This window comes from Agelaius tricolor, unplaced genomic scaffold (assembly GCF_023055355.1).
Source record: "Agelaius tricolor isolate 1412-34295 unplaced genomic scaffold, bAgeTri1.0.p SCAF_2, whole genome shotgun sequence".
Classification (NCBI taxonomy): Eukaryota; Metazoa; Chordata; class Aves; order Passeriformes; family Icteridae; genus Agelaius; species Agelaius tricolor.
In genome coordinates, this window is record NW_027269262.1 from 61127891 (window position 1) to 61138300 (window position 10410).

General features: G+C 43.2%; 1 non-coding gene across 1 annotated transcript; it reads right to left on the bottom strand.

Annotated features, from left to right (window-relative positions):
- Nucleotides 1-213: 213 nt before the first annotated feature.
- On the bottom strand, nucleotides 214-303 carry TRNAY-GUA (transfer RNA tyrosine (anticodon GUA)). The gene is given in 2 exon segments: nucleotides 214-249; nucleotides 267-303. It is a non-coding gene; the product is annotated as a tRNA-Tyr (tRNA).
- Nucleotides 304-10410: the final 10107 nt, after the last annotated feature.

Genomic DNA, 10410 nt, shown 5'->3' on the forward strand with positions numbered 1-10410 from the left:
TCCGCGCGCCGGGCGGGAGGGGGCGGGGCCTCGCGCCGGCGGGCGGGCGATGTGACGGGGCCGGGGCGGGGGGAGCGGGGCGGCCCCGTCGCAACGCCCCGCCGCGAGCGCCCGCGAGCCGCCCCCGCGCCCGCGGCAACGGCGGCGGCTCCCGACGGCAAAAGAGTGAGAAGGTAACGGCGGGGCCGCCTCCGCGCGGCAAAACCGAGCGTCTCCTTCGAGCCGGAATCGAACCAGCGACCTAAGGATTCCCGCGGGCCGCGCCTCTACAGTCCTCCGCTCTACCAGCTGAGCTATCGAAGGGAGCTGGCCGGTAGTTCTGCTTTTTGGCATAAATCCTTTCTTCCGGGTGCCGCTGGTGATGTTCGTCGTAACTGGAGGTGGAATTTCTTTCCCGAGAGCGGCTGGAGCACGGAGACGCGCTCGGGACGGACACATGGAACTCCGGAACGGAAACACGGAATTGCGAGCGACCCAAACGCCCGGCGGCGGCTCCCGGCCCCGGGCCCTGCTGCCCGCGGGTCGCTCAGCGCAGGGGGCGAGGCCCTCTCGCCTTCTCACGCTCCCGCGCCGCGGCGAGCTGTCCCGGCGGACGAGGGCAGCGCTTCCCGCTTCCCTCCCTTGCCGAAAAACCCATGTCCTGTCGTTGCTCGCGTGCTTAAGGAGAGGGAAGCGAGGGTCTCATCCATCAGCCAGCCAGCGCTCTTACGGGCTCCTGCTCCAGCCTCGGCACGGGTCTGTTGGGAAGAGGCCGCCCCCAAATACAATCAGATTGGAAAAGACCTCTCAGATCATCGAGTCCAACGTACGACAACACCACCGTCAACTGCATCACGGCGCTGAGTGCCAAATCCAGTCCTTCCTTGAATGACCTCCACAGGCGGCGACTACACCACCACCCTGAGCAGCACATTCCAATGTTTAGTCACCCTTTCCATGAAGAAATTCCTAATGTCTAACCTAAACTTCCCCTGGCACAGCGTTAGACTGGGTTCTCTCATCCTGTCACTAGTTGCCTGGGAGAAGCTGAACCTCACCTGGCCACAGCTTCTTTTCTGGTAGAAACATGGCATCGCATCCTCGTGTGGCTGTGCTGATGGACACGTGGAGTCCACACAGCTCCTAGGAGAACAAGGTGGGAGCACCTGCTTTAAAGACAGGTGTTGGCAGCTGCACAGTCAAAAAACCCCAGAAAGGGTAGAGACAGCCTTTAAAGGTCCTCAGTCGTGGTGTTCACTTGACACTGGAGCGCTCACATCCGTCACAGGGATAAAACATCACTTTTTATTAAATGCAATGTGATTTTTACTTTAGTGGTACAAACAAATCACCAAAAACAGCAGATGGTTTCTTATCCATCATCTTCTTTCCAAATATATTTTTTTCAATAGTTTACTTAAGGAAATTTTCTAACCACCACCACAGAGGTAATGACCTCCTGAAGCTGTCACCATCGTGAAGTAAAAGCTACATTCCAGCACAACCTCTCTGTGTTCTAGGTATTTCCCAACACAAGTATTTAGCTGGAACTATAGAACGATTGGGGTTGGAAGGGACCTTAAAGATCATCAAGTTCCAGCCCCCATGCAATGGGCAGGGACACCTTCCACTGGACGAAGTTGCTCAAAGCCCCATCCAACTTGGCCTGGAACACTTTCAGGGATGGGGCATCCACAACTTCTCCAGGCAACCCGTTCCAGTGCCTTACCACCCTTAGTTAAGGGTGATCATTTTTTCCAAATATCTAATCTAAACCTACTGTCTTTCAGTTTGAATCCATTCCCCTTTGTCCTGTCACTACATGAGATGTTTCAGTTCTGCTTTAAATTGTAATGCTTTAAATTGTATTTAAAAAGAGGTGCTCCACTCCCTTAATCATCTTTGCAGCCCTCTGCTGGACCTGCTGCAGAAGCTCCTTGTCTCTCTCGTCCTGAGGAGCCCAGAACTGCACACATCACTCCAGATGTGGCCCCACCAGTAGAGGAGCAGGATCAGTTCCCTCCACCTGCTGGCAATGCCCTTCCTAATGCACCCCAGAGAACCTTCTTGGGCGCCCGGGCACACAGCTGGCTCATGGGCAGTCTGTTGTCCTCCAGGATGAAATACACACAAGTTATCTGAATAAACTAAGCCATGTGTGGAGTCTGTACATCCCCACAGCACTGGGGCTGTTCCCAGTGCATCCCCAGAGCACTGTCAGTGTTCCCAGTGCATCCCCACAGCACCGGGGCTGTTCCCGGTGCACCCCCACCGCACTGTGGGATCTTCCCGGTGCATCCCCACAGCACTGGGGCCGTTCCTGGTTCATTCCCACAGCACCACCAATGTTCCCAGTGCATCCCCACAGCACCGGGGCTGTTCCCGGTGCATCCCCACAGCACCATGGATGCTCCCGGTGCCTGCGGGCGGGAACGCCGGGCTCGCAGCGCCCCCTGCGCGGGCACGCAGGAACTACAGGGGGCGGCGCAGCCCCCACGGCACGGGAGGGCAAAATCGCACCAAAATCGCACCAAAATCGCACCAAAATCGCACCAAAATCGCACCGTTACAAGGGCGAACTAGTATCGTTGCATCTTTCACAAAGAAAATTAAGTCCTTGAGGGTTTTATTTGTAGTCTTTGCTAATAGGTCTTCAGCACCAACCTACATTCCCTGTGATGCACTTTTAGTATCCAGAGATGACAACGCAGCAGGTTTCCCCACATCAAAGCTCTGACAGGAGTCTTTGAACTACAAAAGCTGTAATGAAAAAGTAATAAAACCCACCCTGAGACAGGATTTGTGTCATCAGCCTCATACAGTATGAAATGGCATCTTTTAGCACTCATTTATATTTAATTCACAGTGAAAGGAGCCTGAAATAAAAATATTATTGTCTAAATAGGTGCCTTGTATATTCCCATAGTAACACGTGTGTTCCTAATTTGCAGGAAATAGATCCTGAAAGCATTAGCTGAAGCAAAATGCTAAAATAATAAGCACTGATGGCCCTGTTGTTAAAAGGAATAATAGCCTAAAGATGTAGTTTGTTATGACATCCAGTAAGCATTCTCCTTGGAGTACACCAGTAAGCACATACATGCCTCACTTCTTTTTTTTCTTTCTTTTTTTTTTAATCCTGTTTCTGTCCTGTGTGACAAGGTCTAATGTTTGGGGTTTCTTTTGCTCCTACATGATTTAAAAAAAAAAAAAAAAGTATGGAGATGCATTCCCCTCTGTCTATTTCTTCTTAGTTTCTAATAACTTGACAAAACCAACCCAGTCGTCTACTACTCTCTTCAGTGACCTTATAAGAATGTAGGCACAAACAGACACTGTCTCTGTAGCAGGATTTGGATTGTCCCCTCCCATCCCATCTGAGCTGCCATGGCCCACAAGCCACCAGACTCAGTTTCATAGGCTTCTGATAGGACACTCACCAGCCAGCAATATCCGAGTCCCATTGTGCAAGAACTGCTTTCTACCTTGGTTTGCCCTGCCCAAGACTCCCTTGTGACAAAGGACAGCCCAGTTCCAGCCTGGACCCAAAGACCATGACCAGGTGCTGCTGGTTCAGGGTGTCAGGAGGAGGCAAATCATAGCTCATAGACCTTGAGTCACGGTGACATACTTCCAGTGGCATTTTTTGCCACTTTCCACTTACCTTAGAACTGTTCTTTGAGTCTCCTGACAAATCAAAACCAAACACTTGAATCAGCTGTTGGCATTTGGATCTTGCTTGGGTTTTGTAGTGTTGCCCAATTACTATGGCAGTGGGCAAGATATTTCCATAGACAGGGACATTTGCTCTTACCCAGATAATTCAAAGGGTAAAGTGCCCTGGAAGAGTGATGGTCCTATCATTTGTTCCATTATTTATTCTTTCTTGTTTAGTTTCCTGCTGATCTGCAGGAGGAAAACTTCTATTAGGCATTCATTATGACTTTAACTAACAGCAGATTGTTCCTGCTGGGCAACAGATCCCTCCCTGTGCAACACTGATGCTTCAAAAAATCTCACCAAGCTGCCGTAGTATGAAGGTACCACACTACAAGGTTATACATAAAGTCTATATGTGTACTACTATTTACTGCTCCGATTTGGTGAGAGTTCCATCTATTTCCTGACAAAGCCTTTAGTGAATAAAAAATAGCAGTCATGATCCCACTGCCTATTGCCAAGGAAATGATAGAAAAACTCTGAAGTCACATGCAGAAGTTTGTAATTCTTTGCTGTTATGCACTGGAATCTCATTGTGAATTCAGGCAGCCAATTTAACATTTCTCTGGACAATAAAGCAGTACATGGATGTTCCCTGGGAGGCTCAGGGCTTAACACCACTGACTTGAAGTTAAGAATTATCAGTCTGTCCTAAATGTTCTCTCTGTAGGTTTTTGGAAACCTTACCACAGAGAAGCCAGAGTCTTTGTGAGGATGATTCTCAGCACAAATAATCAACAAGGCAGGCAACTGATTTCTTAGTATGAGAGAAGAATCTAGAAAAATTCCTACAAAGTGAACTCAAGAATCATTTTTTGAATTGTGGAAAATAGGAGGCTTATTTGCTCAGCAAACAGTTTCCCAACCAATTGCTGCTGGTCTCACAGAACTATGATCTATAAAGTAAAAGAAACACTTGATGATTGTAAAATAAAGAAAAAGCTCAGTGTAGGTGACTTCACAGGTCTTTTAGCAGGTACTTTCCTTTTAGTAGTTTTCAGTGCTTTATCACCAGCTGCTCCAATGACTGCAATCTTCAGAGCTCAGCTGTAGCTGAAACACCAAATATGTCAATCAAACCACGTGTATCCATCAAGTCTTCAGCCCAGCTGCTTGACTTGGTCTCGATTCAATGTCACAGCACCAGCATTCAGCAGCCAAGGTGTTCTTCCTTGCATCATCCTGGTGGGGCTGAAATTCCTCCTCATGTTTGGAGAAATTCCCAATGAAGAGCACAAGGATGCACACCAGATACTCTTTTAAATTAAAATAGTTTTTCATATGACAGCACCTTATTATCTGCATCTGTTCTATGTGTCGGTACTGAAGATTCCAGCTTGTCATCTGTACTCCAGTCATGTCACAGCCAGTTCAGGGGAGCTGCAGTTCAGAATAATTTCAATTTGCTATGTGCCTTCAGTCATACTTAGTCGTGTTTTATTCTTTTCTTTTTTTCCATCTGCTTGGTATCAAAGATTCTGAAGGACAATATTCTGTTCATGGCTGATCTGATTTTGTTGAAATTCTCTCTAAATGCTTCTTATAACATTCTCCTAAAATGCTAAGTCTTAAAGGATCAGCCCCTTCTCCCAGAAGAGTTAGCAAGTTCTGGGCACTTTGACTCAACCAATTTACAGAGCCTCTTGCAGAGGGGAAGAAATAGTGTTACTTTTGCTTAATTCAATTAGCCTGTGTTCAGACATTCTGAACACAGAAGAATTGCATGTACTTTGTGATTTCATAAATTTTACTTTACTGCATTGACAGTATTCATGCTAGAGTAGGGAGGGTGGAAACAAAAGGCTTAAAGGCTACCATATCACAAAAATACCAAAATAATCTAGTGTATCTGGATGGCCTCAGAATTTATTCTGGTGCATTAACCTTCCTGACAATCATGCACACAAAACATCTTGCATGTTTCCAAAGCAGCCTATATCAGCTTATCAAGGAGGCTGTACAACTATTGAAAGAATTCTGAGGTGGCCTTGAAATCAAGCCTTGGACTGAAAAAAACAACCACAGTTCCCAGGCTCAGAAGACCAGTAAAGCAGCTCCAGGGATATAGCCCTGCCAGAGACCAACACTAGGATCCTCTTCCACAGAGTGCAGGGAAATGGTGCCACTGCACAGCTCAGATGGATGCTGTCACTTTGAAACCAAGCCCTGAGCCTCACCTCATCTGCTCTGTGCAAAGTACAGTGGCAGCTAGACTGATTGATAGCATTCCTTTAAAGAGACAAGTTTCATTTGGCAGTCACATCCCCTATAGTTTCATTGGCATGAGCATTCACTTAAATGAGGCACTGTACAGGCAAATATTAATTTTTAGGGGCTGAAAGTGGAACAGCCTTGAATCAATGAAAGAGAGAAAAACATTCTTAAGTTTACACCCAGACATTACCTATTATCTTGCTATCAACTCTCACAATAATTAGTAATGATACCACAGCAAGATTAGAATATTTATCTCAGTTAACAACCTTTCTAATTTCTCAAATTCCACTTGTTTATTTTGGAAATTATGGAGAAATAATTTTACTAGTTCTGGTCAAGTATGCAAATGTCTTTAAAAAAGTATTTCACCAACATATTTACAACTTTGGAGACCAAAGGGGACATATGCAAGTCACCTGTTAATCAGGTACCAGCATTACCCCATGGTTTTAGAACTACATCCTAGCAAGTCATGACTAGAAATGCAAGAGAAATCAACTTAATTCTTAGATATTCCTCAACTCCAGGAGTAAACAATTACTCTTAAAGAAAGGGACCAAAGCTATCAGAGCCAGACTGAGCCACTGACAGGCAGGCAGCAGTCACAGTGTCCTGGCAACTGCCTGAGCTAGATTCAGGCAAGCCTAGATTCAGCCTAAATTCAGTAGTATCCTGGTGATAGATGAAAAGCACTTGCTCGACCTTCTACCCAAAAATCAAAACTACTTGATAAAAAGAACAGTGTTTTGATTGCCAGCTTTCCAAACTAGCAACAAGACTCCCAACGCTAATTACAAAAATAGGAACCACACAGACAAATCTGCCAGGATCACAACCAGCACTCCCAGAGGTGCTGGCCCCTGCTGCTTGCACAACAATGGTTTGCCTCTTTGTCCAAGGCAGTGTTGCTCCCATGCCCTGCAGAATTCCAGCAAGAGGAGAGAAGAGAGATCAGAGGGTGCTTATAGATCCAAAAGACTGCATGCCTCCATGCCTGGCTCCACTTCTCCAGGCAGAACAGGTGTACATGAAAGGTCTTCAGTCACTGTAAGTGTATTTTCTGAGTTTGTGAAAAATGGGAGTTTATGAGAGTTTACAATTTAGAACCTCAGGGTTAGGGTTGGAAAGAAACAAAATGTCAAATAATAAAAGGTTATTTTCACAGTGGCAATAGATAACTGGGAATTTTTGGGCTGCTGACTTAATAGAGACCTGAGAGTCCAAAGTTACCATACTAAGGAGAGAATGGGCCAGCTCAGCTGACCTCAAATGCAGGGAAGAAAATAAACCAAAAAAAAAAAGTTGGTGAATGTGGCAGGGGAAAGAAATTGTTACAGTTAGGAAAAACAGAGGGAACAAAGAAGTAAATCATGGCATTTAGTTTTTTCCATTGCACCATGCCTTGACTTTTCTTATTTTGAAAGCCAAAAGAAGCAGGTACTCTTGACCTTTATTTTCTGCATCCCTCTTTGCTGCCTGCAAAAATAATTGCTATTTCCAGCATCTGTCTTAGGAAGCCAGGAAGAGCCTTATTCTAAGAAAGACACAGTGGAGAAAGAAGTAGTGTTCTTGTATGTGAAGTGATCAGATGTAGGATTTGGTATGCACTGAGCAATGCTTGGGCAGATTTGAGCATACAAATAGAAATAAGAGTTATGTCATTCCCCCCACGTTTAAGTTAGGCTCTTGCCTTTTCTGTGTTTTGGCTTTTTTCTTACTGCCACAAAACCTCTTCATGGGGCAATGTGTGGTAAGGTCTCACCCCTTCTCTCCCATGGGGTTGAAATGTATATATTTGGCAGCTTCTGTTCCTGGGAGAAAACAAAGGTGGATCTCAGGGAAATCTCCAGATTGGGAGCGAGCCACTGCAGCCTCTAAAGTTTCACCATGGAGATGGAAGAACACAAAACATGGCTGCCTACCAAACAACGTTAATTTTTACAAACACTGAGAAATCCCTGTGCATCTTCTTCCCTTCTGGATATGCAGGTAAGTACTCCCATCTCCCAGCAAACTCCCTCTGTTCCTTTCTGTGCCATATAAGGTTTCTGTGCTTGCAATAAGGTTTTCTTACACATCAGTCTAATTTGTGTGAAATTCAATTATTTGTTGCCTCTTACTGTCTCTAAGAGGCACAGTATAAATAGAGGACAATAAACTTGCAAAAATATCTGTGGTAAAAAGGATATAGACTAAGAGTTCAAGAGACAGATGAAAAGCAAACAGGAAAGGCAGCCCAGTGTCAGAAGACCTCTTGAGGATTTGCAGAGGCAGCACAAATGCATGTGGGAAAGAAGAATTTAAGATCAGGAGGTAGAGTCTGGAAAGTATTGCTCTACATTTACACAACGATGTGACAATCTAAAAGAAACTTAATTTTAAAGAAAATCTTATACACTGAATTGACAAAGTAGCCTATAAAATCAAGTTTTCTTATTCTGAAAGAAGTTGCTTGAAGTATGCCTTGTGGGTTTGTAAGAAGTGACTGTGCATTTCATACAGCCAGACTCCACAGACTGTTGGCTAATAAGAACCACAGTACCATTTAAACCTTCTTATAATTTCTAGTAACTTCCTTCCATCTGCCATCTTTCTTTTAATTTTTCATTTATTGAATACGAGTTTCCAAACAGCACAGACCCAGTCCAGACCTACAGGATCACTTTAGAAGTGAAATTAGATTTGCTACCAGCAAGGCAAACCACTAGAAGTATTATTTTCAGCGGAAAACAAAATTAGGCAGTCTTTTAAAAACAGAGGTGGATGAAGTCCAAACACAAGTCTGTGCAACTATCTCATAATCAATGTTTTTCAGTAACAGAACAAAGAATAGCAGTCTTTTCTGAAACCTCTTAAAGTGTCTGCAAGTTACTGCAAGAGAGGTCATGCTTACATTGAAGCCTAATTCCTCTGTGTTAACAGATGTTCAGAATAACCCGGTATACATCAATTTAAGTAATTCAAATCCAAGTAATCCATTTCAAACCAGCTGCAGCAACAGGGTTTCTGCAATGTCAACTTGGCCATCAAGTCTACTGTGAATCTAAACACCTACTTTTCTTCATCCATTTCTGAGTAATAGATACTCAAAACTACACAAACCAGTAGAAGCCAACATATATCAAAGCCTCTACATCAAGCAAAGCAACATGATTTCAACTACCTTCTGCAGACAGTATAAGGTGTTTGACTTTGTAATACCAAAAGCACCGTCCATAACTTGCTACACATGCTGATGAATATCCAAGGTTCACTCTCACCCTGGCCCTAGGGATAAGATTGTATTTTGAGGAGTTTTATGGTGACAGGAAGATGGGGTTTTACAGTGATGTTACAACAGATTTGCTGTGGACATGCATAAGAAAAAAATGAGACAGACCAACCAACCAACAAATAACCCAAACCAAACAACTCGAATCCAAAATAAAAATTTAGACAGATATTAAGACTGTACAATTAAATGCAGAAGTAAAATGAAAACACTTCGAAACCACACTTAACTTTGTTGCTTCATACATTCAGTACTGGTTTTGGCTAAAATGATAAGTACTGTATTAATAAAGATGAGCAAATTTCTAGCTTAGCATTAATCATTTAAGCTTTTGAAATACAAATCTTCTGAAGGATAATTTTCAATTCTTCATGACATGACATGCAATCAAAATTAACAGTGTATTTACACCCATCATTTTAAAGAAGGCTTTAATGCTAGCACACTTGGAATTAAGGCCTTTCAGTAAATACAGGAAGAAGTAACACAAAAGTTTTGCAGATGGGTTTTATGGCTTGTTTCTAGGCTCAGAAGTCTTGATTAAAGCCAATTTGTGAAACAAAGTACCACATGTAGCTGGTGGGAAAAGCATAGAGATAATTTAGATAGTTGTCAATATGTTCATTTTTGAGTATTGCCAAATTTTCAAAAGCGTATTTCTTCCAAATTGTACTTATTCATACTTGAATATTACATGCACACATTAAAATTTTGCTTTGAAATACACTTTGACCAACGTTTCAAATCACAGATTGCAAGGTATCTTAAATGCTGACTTGGTCAGCATTTTTCTACATCTTCTTCATGACAATTTTGAAAAAAAAAGATTCAGGTCTTGAATTTTGGTCTCAGATATATCAAAAATATGTGGTTTAGAAACCTCTCAAATTCAAAGGTCCTATGTGTTCAATGAAATACTTAGATTAGGTATGAGGTCAAAAAACCCAAGTTTTTTCTTAAAGAGCTTTTCTCTCAAAAAATTATTTTGAAAAAGAACCATTACTAAAGGAAAATGGGTAACATCAGGTTTTACTTTTCTAAGAATTGTATCAGTTTTTCAACCTCTGTACTAGTATTCACGTATAGAAGTAAAATGCAATTTATATGCAAAATGCAGAAATTAATACATTTTCAGCTGACTCATTTTGTAGGCAAATCAGCATTAATGAAACAAGCTAATGTGTGAAAGGCTAGATAAAAATACACATTATAAAACCAAAGCA